Below are 19,356 nucleotides of genomic sequence, written 5' to 3'. Positions count from 1 at the left end.
TCCCTTCATGCCCATTCCTTCTTTAAACTCAGATTTAATCAAGAAACAAAAGACACAAAAATCAGAGAGTCATAAATTCGTTCAGGGAGAGCACAAAACCTTCAGAAACCATTAAACAAATATCAAATGTATATCTACTTTCCACATCAAAAGTAGGTGGAAAAAATAACCTGTACTGTGACTTACCAAACAAAAACAAATTATTAATTATTTTTTCTGACATGAGATGCTTCATTTTTTATGAATCCTGGATCAGCTCTGTCTGGATCTGCTTTCTTTTTGACCCTGAGGGTGTGATAATGTCAAAGTCACATTGACATGTTCATGAATGAGAGTTAAGCAACATTTAACACCGAAACTTAAGAAATACTTAGCTAGCTTGCATCTGGCAAACCAGCACATGACTCCTTGAAACTTCCGGTCACGTGCCGCGGATCACCGAGGTATGGTGAAAAGCTGAAAACTGACAGGTGCTAATGACTGAACCCTGGAGCCGAACATATCAGCGTTGTGTCAGGGGACCAATAAAGTCCTGCGCTGAAGTCTTGACCTAAAACCCATCATCAACCCCGCTCTTTATCATCTCACATCAGCGTTGCTTTACAACTACCAATAAGTGAGGCTCTACATACATTTCTCTATCACATCTACATAAACGTTGCAAATTTAGCCTTAGAGAAGAATACCTGGTTTTGCGTATAGACTGACTATTCACAATAAATAAACAAATTTAAGAATCTGAAAATATTCCAGAGCAGATTATTTTTGCAGTGACTGACAACAAACTTAAAAGCAGTGACACTTTGACCTATGAGCCACTCCAGACTACAGTATCTGCGTCGACGTGGTCTCACCATACAGTTTCAACACCCAATTCATTATCAGCTTCTGCAAGGCCCTGCCATTCCAGCTAAGTAAGTGGCAGGATATAAAAAGCAGACGAAATATCCGTCACTCCAAAATACTTAAACCCTGGAGAAAATCAAAATAAGAAACTAGGTCTGTCATATAAACACGATGCAATGGATTGTGAACCAAGATGATAAATAAGTAATTTCAAAGCAAAATGTATTTATTTTATTCCAAGTTAGCCTGCACTGATCAGCTTTCTTCCCATCGCTCTCTCCCTCTGCCATATGAACAATACACTTTCTCTCTTTATGTAACCCTAAACTGACAGATGTGAATTAAAGCTGACGGACACTTCCCCTCACTGACCATTAATCACGTCAAAGTGCTATGATCCCTCAGTGGGAGTGTGTATTTAGGCCTCTGAGAGGTTTATTGGTTCTGCAGCCCCTTCTGAGACAGACAACTGCCAACTGTTGCTCATTGCTGCATCTTGCTGTGTTGCTTCCTCTCTGCCAGACTATGTGGTCACAAACGAGTATAAACTACGACTTTGAAAACAGCACAGAGCAAAGAGAAAAGCATGCAGTCACACAGGTAGGCCTCACCGGGAGCGGTGAGGTTCCCTGAGTGATAGTGTTACACATTGTGCACCCTGGGCACCTCCCCACTCTACCTAGTAACACGGCATTCAAATGGATCCTGCAGATACCAGCCTCTACCGCTGGCCTTTTCAATCTTTTCCTCATGACATCATCAGTTCAAACCAGGTAACAGAAGGAAACTGGAATTTCCTTTTTTTTTTTTTACATCTGTTTGACTTAAGAGACAAAGGACAAAAGGGGAAAGTTAAAGTATTTTGAAGTCTTTGCATTTTTTTAGGATTTATTGTAAGTTGTTTTAATGCTCTATAAAATCCTCATCAGTCTTAGTCCTACACAATTATGACATTTGCTTTCATTGTCGTATGATTACCTCTAGCGTCTCTTATACTAATGCATTCTATAAGGTTTATTTTTTAATTTTGTACTCTAGAAAAAACAGAATAAAACTCCTGCTAAATTTAGCATTTTTGAAGTGCTAAATGTGCAGAAAGTATCTTTAAGACTATAAGCTTGCAAACTGTAGTTGCCACACCATGACGTTTCATATTTTTTTAAGATCAAACATATTTCCACACAGCTAGCAAGGAGAAAGTGTTGGCTGCCTTCTTTCAGCCATGTGGAATTTTATTAAAATGCCCTCATTTTATATGAAAGACGCTAATTTGTTTATGATAAATTGATGTTGCTTCTATAAAGACTTGACATTCTCCGGTAAGGTTTGAGCAAAAATATACTGAAATTATACCTAATTTGTGGAAAACAACTGCATTGTTGATTTTAGAATTGTAACATGTTTATCTTCCTTATTTACCTTCCAAAATAATATTAGTTTTGTTTTCCCTCTTTCCTTTTTGGCTAAGAAAAAGCTCAAGATAACCTTGCACATAACTGCATACTTGCAATGTACATGTAAGAAAGTGAGATTATAGTCCAGCTCTGCTACCCATGCCACACTAATAGCCTGCACCATTGTGTGAATCCAAGCTAACATTAACTGAGATTTCCCTCAGGTCTCTGTGGTGTGGGTTAAAGGGGAATATTTCAGTTCATGTTTACAATCACCAGACTTGTTCGGTTCACGCCCTTCTCTCATTCTTTTACATTTTAAACTCAGTAATTATCTGCCCACATGCCTAGAAGCCTGTGCTTGCAGCTTTCACCATCTTCCTGACCGCATCTTCCCTTGATGAACAGGCAGCAGCAGCAGCAATCCACCGGAATGCACGTTTATGGAAACAGCCAACCAACCGCATCCCGACTGAGCTGAGTCCCTCGGATTGGGTCTATAATAGGGCAGTGTTGCACTCAGTAACGCTTTTAAGGACACGAAGTGTCCCGTTTAAGCTGTTTACTTGCTATACAGCTCAGCCTCCATCGAGGCTGGTCCGTTGCCTATTTGAGCGTTAACAACATAGTTGAAAATTGTGCTCACCTACCTTAAAACGACTGCCTCGCAGTCCTTAGATATGAGCAGGAAACCAGCCCCCTCAGCATACGAGGTAATTAAAAGTTCTCACTTCGGCAGCGGCGGAGAGGCGACACGCGCGAGCCGGTGCTGCATCCGTGTGATGAAACCATACACCTGTTTTTCAACGCTGCTCGGTATCGATCAGCTCAGCTAACTAAAAAGTAGTTCCTTCTCCACCGCTTCCTCTCTCATTCCCTCTCTCTCTCATGGGGGGTCAACAGGCCCAGGGAAGTGAGGCGGGGAACCTGTCCTAGTCCGTTTTCTCACCAAACAAACGCAACAGCAGCCGGAGTGGCGACAGTATTGCACCCAATGCCTCCTCCTCCTCCTCTTCCTCTTCTCGACAGGCGCGCCAGTCTCACCGCGGTGCTGATAAACTCTGCCGAACCACCTACGTCCAGAAATGGTCAGAATCTTCCGTTTCCGTTTGGCTATTAAGTGAATGATGCCGCGGCTTCATGCGCAAAATGGCCACTGTTATTTTCATTCAGCAGCTGACAACCGCGAGCCTCTCATTGGGCCACCGTGTAGCCATGGCAACGCCCGCGGTTCAATCAGTGCTGGCAAAGGACACAGGCCTGTGTGCGGCTCCCTGACAGGAAAGTAACACTTCGCTTTGTATTCTCACAAAGGAGAAACAACAGCTGACCTCATACTTGTATGAGGTTATGTAGAGGTTAACAAAATATTATAATCAGTACAATGTTGGGGGTTGCTAGGAGTAAACAAATGCTTTGAAACAATTCTGCTATCATTTCTGATCTTGTCATATTTCAAAGGAAGTGTAAAAATATAGTTTGATACACATTGGTCTACCAATATTCTCTTGGAGAATTGCTGTACGTCTTTTTTTTATTGAAAGGCATGCCAGGATTCCTGCTGGGTTTGTATGTCAGTGAACTGTGTTCACCTTACACCAGCTAGGAAGATTCAAACGTTATTCAAATCCCAACAGCAAGGAAACATCTCTGTTAGCTTATTAAACACACCCATTTGTGAGTAATGCATCAGTGTTCATTTAATACCCTGAAAAATATTTTACATTTTGTCACATTACAACCAAAACTTTGATGCATTTGTGTTTGATGAAACAACACAAAGTAGTGTTGGTCTGTCACATGAAACAGACAGGTCTTGCTTTGTAGATTATCCTTAGCTTTGAACGTATAGATACGGATTTACAAGGGTGTGGGCTCCTGGGCTGGGGCCAGTTTTGATGCTCTGTCCACTAAACATTTTTTTATTATTATTAATGCAAATTACAGTACATTAATAGCCTCTGATCCATAACAAATCATTGATAAAAGTTATGGATTTATATTAAGATACTTTGTTTTGGGGCGTGCTGTGGTGGCGCAGGGGGTTAGCACGCCCCACGTTTGGAGGCCTCAGTCCTCGACACGGACACCGCGGGTTCGACTCCCGGTTCCGGCGATCTTTGCCGCATGTCCTTCGCCCTCTTTCCTGTCTGCCTACTGTCGCAAAAAATCCGAGCTCTTCGTAAAAAAATAGATACTTTGTTTTCCACAGCTTGTAATAAGCTGCGATGCAAGCTAAATGCTAAGTTAAATTAGGAGTTACTGTATGTGTTTAATTGTGAATTTAATCCTTTGTTTAATTGCAGAGAATACACTGCATTTATTTTTCATCACCCAACTGACCCAGAATTAAATGTTAAATATCTTGATTATAAAGTACTAATCCTTCTATATTTATAGTCTATAAATATTTTTAAAATATTTAGACTGGATCCAGGGGTGTAGAGAAGGCTAGATATCCTACTGCTATGACAGCAAATGTAGCCTTTGCACTTCAAAGACATTTTAGGTTTTATATCTATAATATTGTGTGACCAGTCTATATACTATGTCTCTCTCTCTCTCTCTCTCTTCCAGCTTACTACAAACTCTCTGTGTGATGGTAGAGACAAAATGACTCAAACTGTATGCAAAGTGTTTCTAAGAAAGCCTGTTTCTAAAATAGGAAATATATGGCAGAAATTGTCTATTAAGTCAAAGAAGAAATATTCTGATCTGCAGGACATGATTCAGTCTTTGTAAATATTTGGTGAATGCAATAATTGTCAGTGCTGTGTACCAATACTTAAAAAATTCTCAATTTTGTGGGTGATTATTTGTACATAGTGTCACAGTCACACATCAACATACATCTTGGTCTCCAATTATTGTTAATATTTTTTTTTTTTTTTTGTTAAATTGTAGTCCATTCAGTTTAATGATATATTAAGCATCAAATCCAAGTAAAAGTACTTCAATTCATTGTCCTGCCATTTTATATGCATAATAATTTGACCGACATCAATTTTAGAAATTCACAAAAAAAAACTTGTGGGTAAACAGAAGGGACCAATATTACCTTGACTAGCTAGTCGAACTATCAAATAATCTATTCATTACCGAGTACCGAGTAGTGATGTTGGTAGCAAGAAAATTCAACTGTTTTATTTTCAATAAGATATTTTAAAAATTAGGAAAAAATACAAAAGATTTCAGAAGGCATTTAAAAGCAAACATATATGGGGCCATTAAAGCTGTTCATTCATTATTCCTTCGCCATTTCGTACTTTTTTTGTTTTGATCAATTCCATTATTCATACCTTATTATTTTTGGAGTACAGAATGGGAGGTCTGCCACAAGAAGTCAATTCTTTCCTGCCTTAGGGAAGTTTTACTGAACAGACAAAGGGCAGAATTGATCCAGAATTGTCCAAATTTAAGGATGGTACATGGTAGGTCCGTTTTAAGCTTCTGAGTTTCCAAATGCTATCATATAAATGCTAGATTTAGGAAGGCTGGCAGCCTTTTGAAAATCACACAGTATAACTAATGACCCCTGTTTTAGGAATTACACAGAGATTGATATTTATACTTAATGCTAACTCTGGTAAGGGTTAGCATTACCAGTATACATGATGCTAGCATGGGAATTGTCTTCCTATGCAATTCTGCTTAATTCTCATCTCCCTTCTGTGCACCGTCGGATTTGTCCCATTGACCTCGATTTCAACTGGGCAGAAGGTTCATGATTAAGCTGGTGCATTACATACGTCACAACCTAACAACAGCAATTGGGTAAAATTTAAAACTTCAACAGAGTCAACCCCTCCAGAAAGCAACCGTTTCTCAGTAGCCAAGGGTCCAGACCTTCCACATGAAGCAAACCTAAAACAAAGGGTTTCTTACTACTAGGCTAGTAAGATGCTAAAGATACTTTAAAAAGTCTTTATTAAAACCTTGATTTATAGCTTCTCTTCTCTAACACACAGAGTGTGTTGTCACTTATGCTCTTATATCGAGTACTGCAGCCTAGCCATGGTAGTAAAGATAGAAACAAATATTTTTTGAATGTTGTTAATTACATTTTTTAAAGAAAACTTTTATTGCATAAAATCAGTGTTGGGATGTCAAAATTCTTCAAAACCAGAAAATCAGAATTTGGCAAAAAAGAAAAAATCTCTGACCAGTTCAGACTTTTACAAACTACATGTATCTGTTTAAACCTAATCATGTGCAGAATCAATAATATCCATAAAGAAGCCTTTTCTATGTCATCTTTAAAGGTGCACAAATTTAGAACGTTATTGATAGTTGACCTTTTGCGTTGTGTCACCAAGACCACATCTGCGTGTGCGCGGGGGGGGTGGGGGTGGGGGGCGGGTGCACACATGTTTTTCTGAATGTCCATGTACACATGCCTGCATGCATTTGGCCTTTCATCGCCGACTCTTATGAGCAGAATATATGGTCTTTACTGAAACTTGTCAAAGGGATGCCTTTTATAGCTGGTATGCTCTCCGTAGACATGCTATCAGCGTTGCATTCTGAGTATATGATGATGACACATTACGTCTGGTATGCAGAGATCTGCGGGTGATAGAAGTGTAGACATACAGACAGCAGAGTAGAAGACCATACACATGTACATTATTGGAAAAGTAGTCAGGTTAGCTAGGCCACCTCACAGGAATATCTTTCTACAGAACCTAGAGCACACAGGAAATGAGTAACTTCAACAGGATGGAAGAAAATAAAACGATTTCATTGGATCTGGGGTTTTTTTTTTTTGTTTTTTTTTTTTTGTTGTTGTCCCTTTTTAAGAAAGGGACGGAGGGCTCACCGTCATTCGTCATTCATTTAGGGAAGTCCAGTGTTGACACCAAAATCTGACCTTGGATACAAGATACACCCAGTTTAACCATGGATGTGACACTAAAACTTAATAGTTCACTCAGAGTATCTGTATCTGAGCAAGGCCTTAATTCAGCCACAGGACCCTTTGGTAGGATCCACTTCATGCCTGCAATTATCTAATGTTCAACCCTATCAAAGCACACTCCAAGAATAGCGCTAGAATTAAGGACTGTGGTCTGGCACATAGAGCTTGTGAGAAAATAACTTATTTATCTTAGCAGTGGCACTCTCTCACATCTTTCCACTGATGCCTTCCAAAGTGAACCGCATTTGGAACAGCTGATACCAAGGCCCACTCGTCTGGTCAATGTTGAAGAAGCACTTCTGTGCTGAATGTGTGGCTGGCATCTGACTACAGGAGAACATTGTCAGGCAATGACATCATGGTGCTCCCACTTCCATTCCAGGCATGCTTTGATCTCTTAGGGCCGTCCAGGTGAAATGTGTAAGCAGATCTGAGAGAGGAGACTGATGCTTGACCCTACAGCACCTCTATGTTTAGCACTGCCACAAGGTAAGGTATTTACTTAATTTAACATTTTTTGTTGTTATTTTTGACATTCTGTTGTCCTCAATTTTACATGTTCATGTCAGCAAGTTAGAATGTAACAATATTTTAATTTTTATAAAATTTCAACTCTAACTGATATATTTCGTGCATTTATTGCTGTTATTTTCATCCCCAAATTCTAAATTTTGAAATCCTCAGTTCAGATTCTCACAAAATTAAGATATTTTCAATACAGAACTGATTAAATAATTTGAAAGTATTGTATAATATTTGTACTCAGTACTCGATCTGGGTTGGTTTTTCTTGGATTTCTACAGTTCTGCCACATATTTATCTTCAATTAAACTATAATAATATTGAATACAGCACATTGAGCAACAAGCTTATATGGCAAAAATCATTTTAGCTTACTTCCAATGAGGAGAGTGTCAATAGCTGCATTTCCATTCCACATAATTGCAAAATTGGACATTTCAAAAAATAATTTTGCTTAGTGGAAATCCACCATTTTCTGGAAAAAATATCTTGTTTTTAGATTAAAAGTTTTGGCGATAGGATGAGGTGGTTTTTGGGCCATATCGAAATTGGAAACATTTTTTTCACATTACGTGAGTCACATGAGCAATAGCCAGATGTTGCCACTGGAACAATCTGTGAAGAAAACAACAGGGAGTAGTTGAGGGATCATGGCGCAGCATGTTTTTAATGACTTATAGTGTGAATAAACTCATTTAAATGTTTTTCTTATATAATGGAAATACCACAATTGCAATTTTTTAAAAAAAAAATTCACATTAGCAGAGTATTGATGAAGATTTATGCACATTTGTAATGGAAACACAACTGAGGTAATTGCAGAGAGGAATAAAAATAAATTAATCTAAGCATTTATATATAATAGAATCATATATAACATATATAAATTGAAACAAGTTTCACATTTTCGATTTAATTGCTGAAATTAACTATTAACAGATACAATAGAGTTCCAATTGATTTATCCTCAACCACACATTCTTTGATATCTGTCTTAATTTCTTTTGGGATTTGCTTTACTTGGTCTGATCAGACAAGTGTTGTCCAGCAGCTGTCACTCATTCCCAAAGTTGCAGCTCACTTTAAAATCCCAGCACTGTGGCCCTCGCTGCCCTTCCACATGAATCAAATGAGTTGACACTGCCCTGTAAAAATGCCGGTGTCAGCCATGACTCAGTATATGAAAAGCTGGTGCAGCAGTGTTGTGACACATGGCTATGAAATGATGACACAAGAGACAAATGACCAAAAAATGGAGGGTGAGATAAACTGAAGGGTAATAGAGTCAAAAAAGTCAAAAACAAGATAAAACAATAAGTGAGACACATTGACAAGGTTTTTGTTATTATGATGTCATTCTAACTTGAGCATGTTTTTTTGGTAGAAAGTAGTGCCAACAAGTCTCCTGTTTTAGACACAGAAAATCTAAAAATCTTTAAAGTATAATGCATATATTACAGTAACTCTTTCCATTGTTTTCGAAAGCAGGAAGACAATAATCAATGGTTCACATAATGTTGGAATTACTAACTCAGTATTGGATTAACAGCTATTCAGTTTAGAAAATCATTCTCTAGTGAGATGATTTTGCTGATTATACTTTTTGCATTGGCAATAAATGAAACATAGCAAAACCATCACACATTTCAACATCAACCAATGACAAAAATAATTAAATCTCCCTAAAATAATTGCAATTTTTTTTCTATCACCAGTTGTTCTTGGTGTAAATTAAAAGTGAAAATACTAAAACCTACTCGCTATCTAAGATGACTGATCAATTTTGCATCTTTTACATTACATACATACAGAGAATAAATGTATAGTATTTAGATGTATAATACATTTTCGAGGCTGTCCTTCCTCAGCCATCTCAGTACTGAGACCTAAAACATGATTTGTCGTTACCCTTCTCTGAATGTAAAGGACTGAATCTGACTCTGACTTCTCACACAATATCTCTCCTTATCAGGAAATGAAAGAAAAATAGATTGAATTGGGCTTCCTGCAATGTGGTTACCCTTTCATGTTTCAGGCATAATGGAATTTATTTCTAATATTACTTTGCGCTTCATACTCCTCAGTGCCCTTCGCTGTGGGTGCACCAGCCCCCCTCTATGTGAGTGACTGCTCAACAGACCGAGCCCTCGCTCACATAGAGTGAGTGTTGTGACAGAAGAAATGTTGCACGACCTGCTGCTGATGCATTGTCTGCCACCATGCTTCTCAATAAAGCAGTGGGGCTTCTCTTGCTGACTTGTGAAACACCAAAGTGTGGAGCTGTCCTCCGACCTAAAGCTAGTTTATATCTGAGCAAGTTTTAAAAATGTCCATGAATGCTCACTGTTTGGAGAGCTAGAAAGTTGACTCTTTGTAATAATCTGTCATTGTAGACTTGTAATTTATTTGAGGAAAGAATTCATCTTCTCCAGACTAAAACTCTAGTGAGGGTGATAACTCTGGAGGAGCTGCAGAGATTTCCAACACTGATGGAAAAAGGTGTGAAGGAAAACTAACACTGCACATCATCCTGAATCCACCAACCCCATGGTCAGACATCATGATGCAGTCATTACGCTTTAAGAGTGCTTATTGCACCATAGTCCAAACATTAATCCAGTTGACAATGTGTGGCAAGAATTGAAAATGTCTGTCAATTTGGAATGGATGTACTTGACTTGTATGATTGGTTTGAATTAACCTTTTTAAAAATGAGTGGCAGCATTTCAGAGATTTTCAGCCTGTGTGTAAACTGATTTATTTTTAAGATCTCAACTGGAATGTCTGGTCTTCATTTTAATCCCACAGCCTGAGATTACCCTGCTTAATATTAAAACAGGGTGGGGCGTGCTGTGGTGGTGCAGGGGGTTAGCACGCCCCACGTTTGGAGGCCTTAGTCCTCGACGAGGACGTCGCGGGTTTGACTCCCGGTCCCGGCGACCTTTGCCGCATGTCCTCCACCCTCTCCTCGCCCTCTGTCCTGTCTGCCTACAGTCGCAAAAAAATACAAGCCACTAGCACCGCAAAAACTCTTCGGGGAAAAAAAAGGGAAAAAAACAAAAAAAATTAAAACAGGGTAATTATTTCACTTTAATTACTTGTGTTACTCTAATGAATATATAGTTACAAGTAATAACTGTGCTTGCACTAAAAGCTGAAATGAAAGTGCTTCTTTTTTTACTTTACCTCAAAATCTAAACTTAACCTAATGGCTCTGAGCATTAAACATGCTTAATCTAAACTTAATCAATCAATAGATCAATCAATCAAGTTTACCAGTCTAGTACATTTCAGCAACAAGACAGTTCAATATGCTTTTCGTCATAAAAACAAAAAAAATACAAAGTCATAGAAGACATCATGCAGTAAACCCTCGATTTTGGTCAATGTTTCATTTATGAAGGTACTAATAAACTCTAAATACGTAGGTTTTTAGTCTAGATTTAAAGAAACTCAGGGTTTCAACTGTTCTGCAGTTTTGTGGAAGTTTGTTCAAGATTTGTGGTTCATAGAAGCTGAATGCTGCTTCTCCGTCATTGGTTCTGGTTCTGATGCAGAGCCGAACCAGAACCAGAAGACCTGAGAGGTTCTGGAAGGTTGATACAACAACAGCAGATGTTTAATGCATTGTGGTACTAAGCTGTTGAGTGATTTATAAACTAACAGTATTTTAAGGCCTATTCTCTCAGTGGAAGGACTGTAGAACTGGGTGATGTGCTCTATCTTCCTGGTTTTAGTCAGAATGCCAGCAGCAGCTGGAGGATTGACTTTTTAGGCAGACCTGTGACTCTGAGCATTAAGCATGCATAATACCAAGATAATAAAATCATGCCAAAAATAATGATAACACAATAATTGTGATGTTCTATAATTTGGCATTGGCATCATCAATAAAATCACCAAGATACTAACAAGCCTGAACATGGAAAGCATCAATGAAGATAAATATGTACCTTAGAATTCTGTTTATTACACTTATGGGCTGTAAATCCAGTCATAGATTTCATTTCAGATTCTTCTCGGGGCCTCTAATTAAGTAATGGCTCAATAAATCCCTGCACTCCCAGGAGAGCGAGCCGGGACATTTACCAAGAGCCAAACAGGAAGAGATTAATACAGATCGAACACACAGCAGTGGTGACACAGAATGGCATTCACATTTAGAAAAAGTATGCACAATAAACAGACTAAGTCACTGTGGGATGATTTAAAGAGCAATAAAAATGTCAAAAAGCCCAGCTGTTTGTGTCAAATAAGAAAATGCTGAAAGGATTTTGAGAAGTTTGGAAAACGGTTTGGAAAATTTCACTCCTATCAAACTCTAAATGTTCCTTTTTTCCTCGGCTTGTACGTTCTCTGCCTGTCCTCCCTCTGTTCTCTTAGGGCCAGACAAATCAGTTTCATTTTTTCCCTCTATATGGAATGTAGCTCCTTCAATCCTTATTCCTTTTTTGGATAACAGCTTGGCACTGCTACATCAAAACAATTTGATTTACTGAATCAGTTAGACCCAGATAAATATTTGTGCATTTGGCTAAAGAGGATGTATATTTTAATTCAAAACAACTAACAAGTAAAATAAATTCCCATCAATGATAAATGTGTTCATCTGTTGATACGATTATTTTAATTTTGTTTTAGTAAGGATTTGTAAAAGGATCATTGCACTTTTATTAAATGTTTGTATTGGTGTTGGTGGATTCTGAGTTATTGCTCTAAGAGACAGTAACTGAGCAGTATGAATAGTTAGATCATTCTTTTTGCATTTGCAACATATCAACAAAACTATTTCAAACTTAAACTTTACTTCGTTTGACGTGCGCTATGAAAGACCTGTAAGAGAGTTGAAGTATCTTAAGGTCTTGAACTGGTATTGGTCTGTCTTGGACAAACTGTATCCTAACTGCCAGCTCCATTCAAACACACACACACACACGCACCCACACACGCACACACACGCACGCCCACCCACACGCACACACACACAAACACACACACACGCACACCCCCACACACACACACACACACACAAAGATGAGAATAAAGTATCACACCCACACATCCGATCTGTAACTTTAGATAAACACACCAACATGAGAGCAAGTTGCAGTTTGTTGCGAAGCTGCAAGGCCACAGTGCCAACCACACCAGGGCTCCTAAGTTCTAACAATCATCAAAGGAATCCTGACAAAAAAAAACCCAAGTTTGGTTTTCTTTGCTCCTTTCCGATGCTCAGATCCGTAGATAACTGAGCCTAATGTGCATCTTTAGTGAAATAAAGAAAGTGGTCCAGTTGAGTAACTGTGATTGCTCTCTTGCAGCTCTTATATCCACAAGTAGTTGAAGAATAAATTAACTCACATGATTCTACATGCTACTGCTGCTGTGTTTTACAGTGCAGGGCCTGTTTACTGGTACCACCAGTAAAGCAGCAGGATGATCACATTGTGAAAGATGGAATTTCTTACTTTATTCTCTAACCTAAATTTATTAAAGTGAAGTTTGATTTTTCTCATATTTTCACTGCGGTATTAAATTAATAGAATAAAAGATTCCTTTATTTGGAAGTTTTTATATAAAACACAATGTACCCAATCTTATATTTGGTCACCTCGCTAGATAGAAGCTGAAGCCTCTGAGTGTAATTCATGTATTTATGTAGCTTTAGCCTAAAACTAAAGCTACAGACAGGTTTCTCTTCGCATCCCATCATTTCGCTGCAGTAATTCCTGCAACACGTTTTTACGCTGCGGTGCCTGAGTCGCACCCCTGATGAGGTCAACACTGGATCCGGCACATTCAGAGTCCCGTACGCCCTTACCCTCTACATTACTCACTCCTTGCGTTTCACTGAGCTGCACCGCAGAGAGTGAACAGAACCATAGTAGATCCATGCTGCTGATTCCACTTGACTATTGATGTCCTGTCAGCCCCCAGAGGCCACTTATAGCGAGAGGAGACCGGAGTCAGCACTTACCGAGCCTCCAGGCGTTGAGGAAAAGCACACAACAACATGTACAAATAAATAAAGGAGATTCAGGAAAACAAAAGAATTGATCACAGCTGTTGTTGCTCATATTAATTTCACAGAATGTTTTTCTTATTTGCACTCTTTGGGGATCTTCAACACCTCGAACGTCAGCTAGTCGTTTTGGTGGATGTGAGAAAATGTCACTTCCTGCTGTCTACAGAGAGGTATGCTGCTGCATCCCCTCAAATGTCCAAGTGCAATAAAAAAAAATGCTCAGATGTTTCACTTATTAACATCATCCTCTCCTCCCCTTTACACCCTGAAGTGTAACAGGCACTTTGTTCCCAAATATGTTGTGAGGCAGCAGCTCACACTAGTGGCAGATCAGGGATTCTGACCTCCAAACATCATTGGTTAGCATAGCGGGGAGGGGGAGAGATACTGCAGTGGGCTTTGTTTTCTGCAGAGGACTGAGGGAACATGCTACATTTCTCTGCTATCCATGTGCATTTGCACTCAGATCATCTCCGCTTGTTCTGCTTCACCAGCCAGGAAGATCGTCTGAAAAGATCGACCTAATAAAGGTTTTAATCTGCTTTTTCACGTGTTTTCTGATTTCTTATTAAATCTTGTGGTGTTTGTTTGTCTCCCAGAACTCATATAAATCAAGAAATCACAACTTCATGCATTAGATTTAATGTTAGGGTGAAAACAGACAAATCAAAAATCTAAAAATAAAAAAAAAACACTAACCAGAAGTACTTTCACTGCTCACCTGTGTGCAATACTCCTCAGGATGCAGTGAGGATGATAATAATGTTTCTATCTGAGTTAATGTGCTTGCTTATATAATCTAGGTTCACACACGTCTTTATGTAACTGGAAGGGTAAACTCACTGTTTGTGTCGAGGCATCCCAACACTCCGGAGATCCGCTCTACAAATGAGGGAGAGGAGCTTTACCCGGTCCAGTAGGATGAAGAATGTGGCACTCTCACTCCTGTTGACGAGGCTGCTGCCTCCTTCCATTTATCCATTTTGCATGAGTGCATTCAGTCACAGGCAGGCAGGCAGGCAGGACACACCGGCTACAGTAGGTGAAACGTGTAGATCAGAGCCACCTACTTGATCCACTTCCATCCAAATTCAAAGTTATTCTGTAGAGACTCTCGCCTTGTCCTGCTTGCTGTCACCCTCCATGCTTCAGTTCTCCCCCTTCTGTCTCTGAGAGCACCGTATGATTCAGCTGGACGTCTTCTGGCACACCAGCTCTCTCTGCATCATTTCCTGCTTGTGATTTATATCTCAGTTCATTTCACTATCATTGTCTGTCCTATAGAGTTTGCATATACAACCACAGCCATAAAGCTGACAGTAGAAGTTAGCCCTGCCTTTAACAGGACTTGTGTAGTTCAGTCTTTGGCACAAAGCCTTGTAATGTAAGCTGCTTCAGCTTAGCGGCAGCATGAACCAATCAGGTGGCCTAAGAGCTGCCCCAACAACAACCTGCTGATTATCAGAGGGAAGAAGGAAGGGAAAAAACAGAAGGTAGGAAGGTGTTAATGTAGCTTAGTGTGGTGGAAATGTGTGGAAAGCACCTTCTAATTATTGTAAATGTACATGCTTTAATTTTACAACTGAAGGATTATATTACAATAAACACAAACATTATCTTTAAAAAATCTTAAAGGGGCAGTATTGTGTATTTTCCAGACACATAGTGCCATTTTATAGCACAGACAACTAATTGTTACCTTCAGCTTTAATTAAAATGCTGCATATATCAAATAAGACTTTAAAAAAAGTTTGACTTTGTAATTTAATGACTTGAAATTGGGCCTCTGTCTCTTTAAAAACTCCTGCTCTTTCTGAAACTCCGCCTTCAGGAAGTCATCACAATATGGCTCCTCTATTTACTCTCTAACAACGTATTCATCAGCGATGAACTAGTAGAAGCTCCTATAAGGTGTTTGCTAATTGCTGCTGGCTAGTCTGAAGGAGCTGAGTGGAGGAGTCGTGGTGGAGGGCAGCTTGGAGACTGCAGCTCCCAGGAGGAGCTGTGTTCTCACAGGAAGTGCTAAAGCCACCCAGGAGTTTTGCACAGCTGAATGGTTCTACAGGAGATTAAAAGATTTTTCAGACATGCATGAAAGAATCAAAGCAACACTGCAGGTATTTTATTTATTTATGGGGTTTTTTTTGATGAGGGAATAACATTATAACAGAATATAATGCTGAAAAAAGTTAATTTTACGTAAAACTGTCCTTTTAATTAATTTAGCAGACATACGTGCTGTTAGATGGTCACACAGGGTCAGTGACCTCCGTTCATCTGTCAGTGGATGGAAACTTTAGAAAAAGTCAATAAGATGTGCCACAGGGGAATTAAGGTTAAAATACACTCACAGAAACTGGTTTGAACTTGTTCTTGTTAGATACACACAGAACACTACCGGATAACATGCTGAGCAAAAGTTTGTCCCCTCAAAGATTTCTACTGTTTTTGCCACTCAGAAGTTTTCATGATCATCTCTTCAACCTTATTTGTTCTCCCTTAGCATTAGCAACAACCACAAACTTGGGTCTTTTAAGTTGCTGTGGAGAAAGTTTCCCCAACTTTTTGATTGTTTAAAATCAGACACATTGGAGAGGGATCAACATCCTCCTTTGGGTTACACCATAGCATCTGAATAGAATTTAAGGGCTTGGAGTAGGCCACTCCAGAATGCCCTTTGTTGAAGCCATTCAGAGGAGGACTTGTTGGGCTGATTTTGATAACTGTCAAGTTAGTCCTTCAACTAACTGTCAAGTTAGTTAGTTAGGACTAACTTGACAGTTAACTTGATAGTTAGTTGAAGGACTAACTGTCCTTCAACAGTTTATTGATTGAGGTCAATAAACTGACCTGAATCAGTTTATTGAGATCATAAACTGATTGCCAGACAGTTTCCTTCAAGATTTTTGGTAGAGTGAAGAACTCATTGATCCATCAGAGATGGCATATCTTCCAGGTCCTGAATCAGTAAAGCAGCCCAGATCATCACACTACTACCATCCATATGATTTTCTTTTCCTGAAATGGTCTCAGTTTTATGTCAGATCTAACACTAAATTGAACTGAAGTGAATGTATTTGGTAATAGTACAAATGAGAGCAATATTAGCACAGTTTCATCACAGGACTAATAAACAAAATCCTTTCCCACAAATATAAAACGAACACAAAGCTATCAAACCAACAACACAGGAAGGAGACAGATAAAACTAAACAAAAAGTGGGGAATATAAACAACAAAAAAGATGCTACACAGAAGGTACATAAAAATGAATTATAAATCATATTAAAATACTGAAGCAAAATTACACATTTAGGATTCTTCTTAAGTACTTTACGTTACTCTCAAGTTAAGTCCTTGTTCAGGGGCGTTATATCTGGTTTTTGTTTTAGGTATTTTTAACATCTATTTCATTTTGCAGTTGATGTAGCTTGTTTTGTTGCATTTATGTATCGTGTTGCATCCCTGTCCCTTGTTCAACACAAATAAAAACACCATGACCAGTGTTGACATTGCTAATCTTAAACTGGGTTTATGACTGTTTGAAAAGGCATTGAAATAATTCTTGTGTCAATTCTTTTATAAAGAGAAATCAGCATAAAACAAAGTAAAAACACACTAAAATTGGGATTGTTGAATAAATGCTTAGTTTCATTCAGACTTTGAGATTTTACAACTTTAAACTTTGGAGGATCTGGTTTGATTGATGGCACTCTGGAAATATGGAATATCCACTCTGCAGCATTGCAACTGATATTCTTAGCTACCTTGCTGTGATTTAAATTGCCTTTTGGACAGCTAACTAAAATGACATATCATTTGTGGTGAAGAATCTCATCAATCCAGGAGGCTAATGGTGATAGAACAGAACAGGACGGTTGCGTTGATCCATGGTGGCTAAACATTACTGGGACGCCTTCAGCACCAGCAGCAGATCATTTCTGCTGTTCCATCAGTGCTGACCTTACAAAATGGACTTGCTAATTCCATTATGTTCAGATTTATTACTATTTTAAATGTCAACACTAATGCACTTACTTACAGCCTAAAACTGCAAGGACAACATGCAGAGAAGAATAAATCTAGTTCATCACATTTACTCACAACCTTTATTAGGCTATGCAATACATCACTGTAAAAATGGTTTCTGATAAATTATGACCTTGGCCAATGAATGATTGCACACAAAGAAGATTGAAATTAAAGTTAGCATGTCAACAATGTACTGCTGAATACACATTATTGTGTATTTTTTTAATATTTAATTTGACATTTTCATTATAAATAATAATGCGGAGCCATGAATAAAGTAATGGATGAGATGGACTAAAAACACATTAGGTGTCCTTATAAGTGAGAGTTTATGTTAGAGCAAGCTAACATGGTCTTTGTGGAATCGCAGCAAGAAGAAAGCTGACGTCCCATTTAAAGTTTGCTCAAGCAATTTAAGGGACACAGCAAACATGTGGAAGTCGATACTCTGGCCAGATGAGTTCAGGTTAAACTTGTATCTTTTTAACTTTGTGGTTGAAAACGAACACTCAACTTCAGCTGAATACGTTACCCTCCACAGTGAAACATGCTGTGGCAGCAACATGCTACGTTCTTCAGTGAAACTGTTCAGCTTCCAGGACAACAACAATCCTCAACATCCAGGCAGAGTTATAAGAGAACAGATCGAAGCATAATCACATTTCGCAACAGTCCTAGTCAAAGTCCAGACCTAAATGCAACTGGAAATTTGAGGCAAGGCCTGAAAGCTGATGTTTTTAAACATATCATTCTGACTTACCTTGAGCAATTCTAAAAAATAAAAAGAATGGGTAAAGGTTTCAGTCCATAAATGTGTAAAATTGACAGACATGCAGCTTTATCTTTAAAACGTTTTCTGTTTGTCACATAACATCCAAATGAAGGTTTTTGTTTCCAATGGCTGCTTTGGAGGAAACAAAAATGTTGAAAAATTTAACCAACTGCAAAATTAAGAAAATAGTGCAACATTCTATTTACTGACAGTTATTTGTGTCACCACACCACGATAAAACATTCAACAGAGATGGTTACATACAGATGCAGAACAAAGTTCATCTCATTCAAACTGAAAAATTCCGTATGGTGCTAAAGTAGTACTTTGCCGCCCTCTAGTGGTTCCTCAAGTGCAAACTCGACCTTTAATGTCTATATTTTAAGTCATTTACGACAATGCGGCATATAAAAAAATGAACAGAAAACAAACAGATGAATTTATTGGAAAATATTGTATTTAAAGAAAGGAAAAAACAAGGAAACAAATAAAGAATTTAAAAAAACAAAGAGACAAAGTCAGAAAGGTGTGGCAGATCTGGGTGCGTCCAAACCCGGCCTGTTACCATCGGAGCTGAGGAATGTGTTCACACAGGAAAACATTTTTCTGCCATGAAAGAACTGAGCTGATTGTGGGCAGCAGCTGTTCTTCAGAGTAAATGAAAACTGTTCCTTTACGTTCACTTCAGTGGTCATATTTAAGCTCTTGTTCAACAGAGTGAATTAATATAAATAAGATTTTAAAAAAACAAAACATTTATGAGCTAAAGTACTTGGGCTTCTAAGCAGAGTTCCCAAAAACTGTAGTGAAGTGAGAATATCATGACTACAATATATTTTTACTCAAG

General features: G+C 38.5%; 1 protein-coding gene across 4 annotated transcripts in view; it reads right to left on the bottom strand.

Moving 5' to 3' along the window:
• Window positions 1-3,388, bottom strand: part of sorbs2a (sorbin and SH3 domain containing 2a) — a 59,319-nt gene extending 55,931 nt beyond the window's left edge. For 2 of the 4 annotated variants that reach the window (XM_032562015.1, XM_032562016.1), the window contains exon 1: window positions 2,891-3,385. The gene's annotated coding sequence lies outside the window, so the exon portion shown is untranslated. Of the gene's footprint in view, window positions 1-2,890 lie in introns of all 4 variants that reach the window. The other 2 variants (XM_032562014.1, XM_032562018.1) reach the window with 2 other exon arrangements.
• Between the last annotated feature and the right edge of the window lie 15,968 nt (window positions 3,389-19,356).

This window comes from Xiphophorus hellerii, chromosome 5 (genome assembly GCF_003331165.1).
Source record: "Xiphophorus hellerii strain 12219 chromosome 5, Xiphophorus_hellerii-4.1, whole genome shotgun sequence".
Classification (NCBI taxonomy): domain Eukaryota; kingdom Metazoa; phylum Chordata; class Actinopteri; order Cyprinodontiformes; family Poeciliidae; genus Xiphophorus; species Xiphophorus hellerii.
This window is presented reverse-complemented; position numbering and strand designations above follow the sequence as displayed.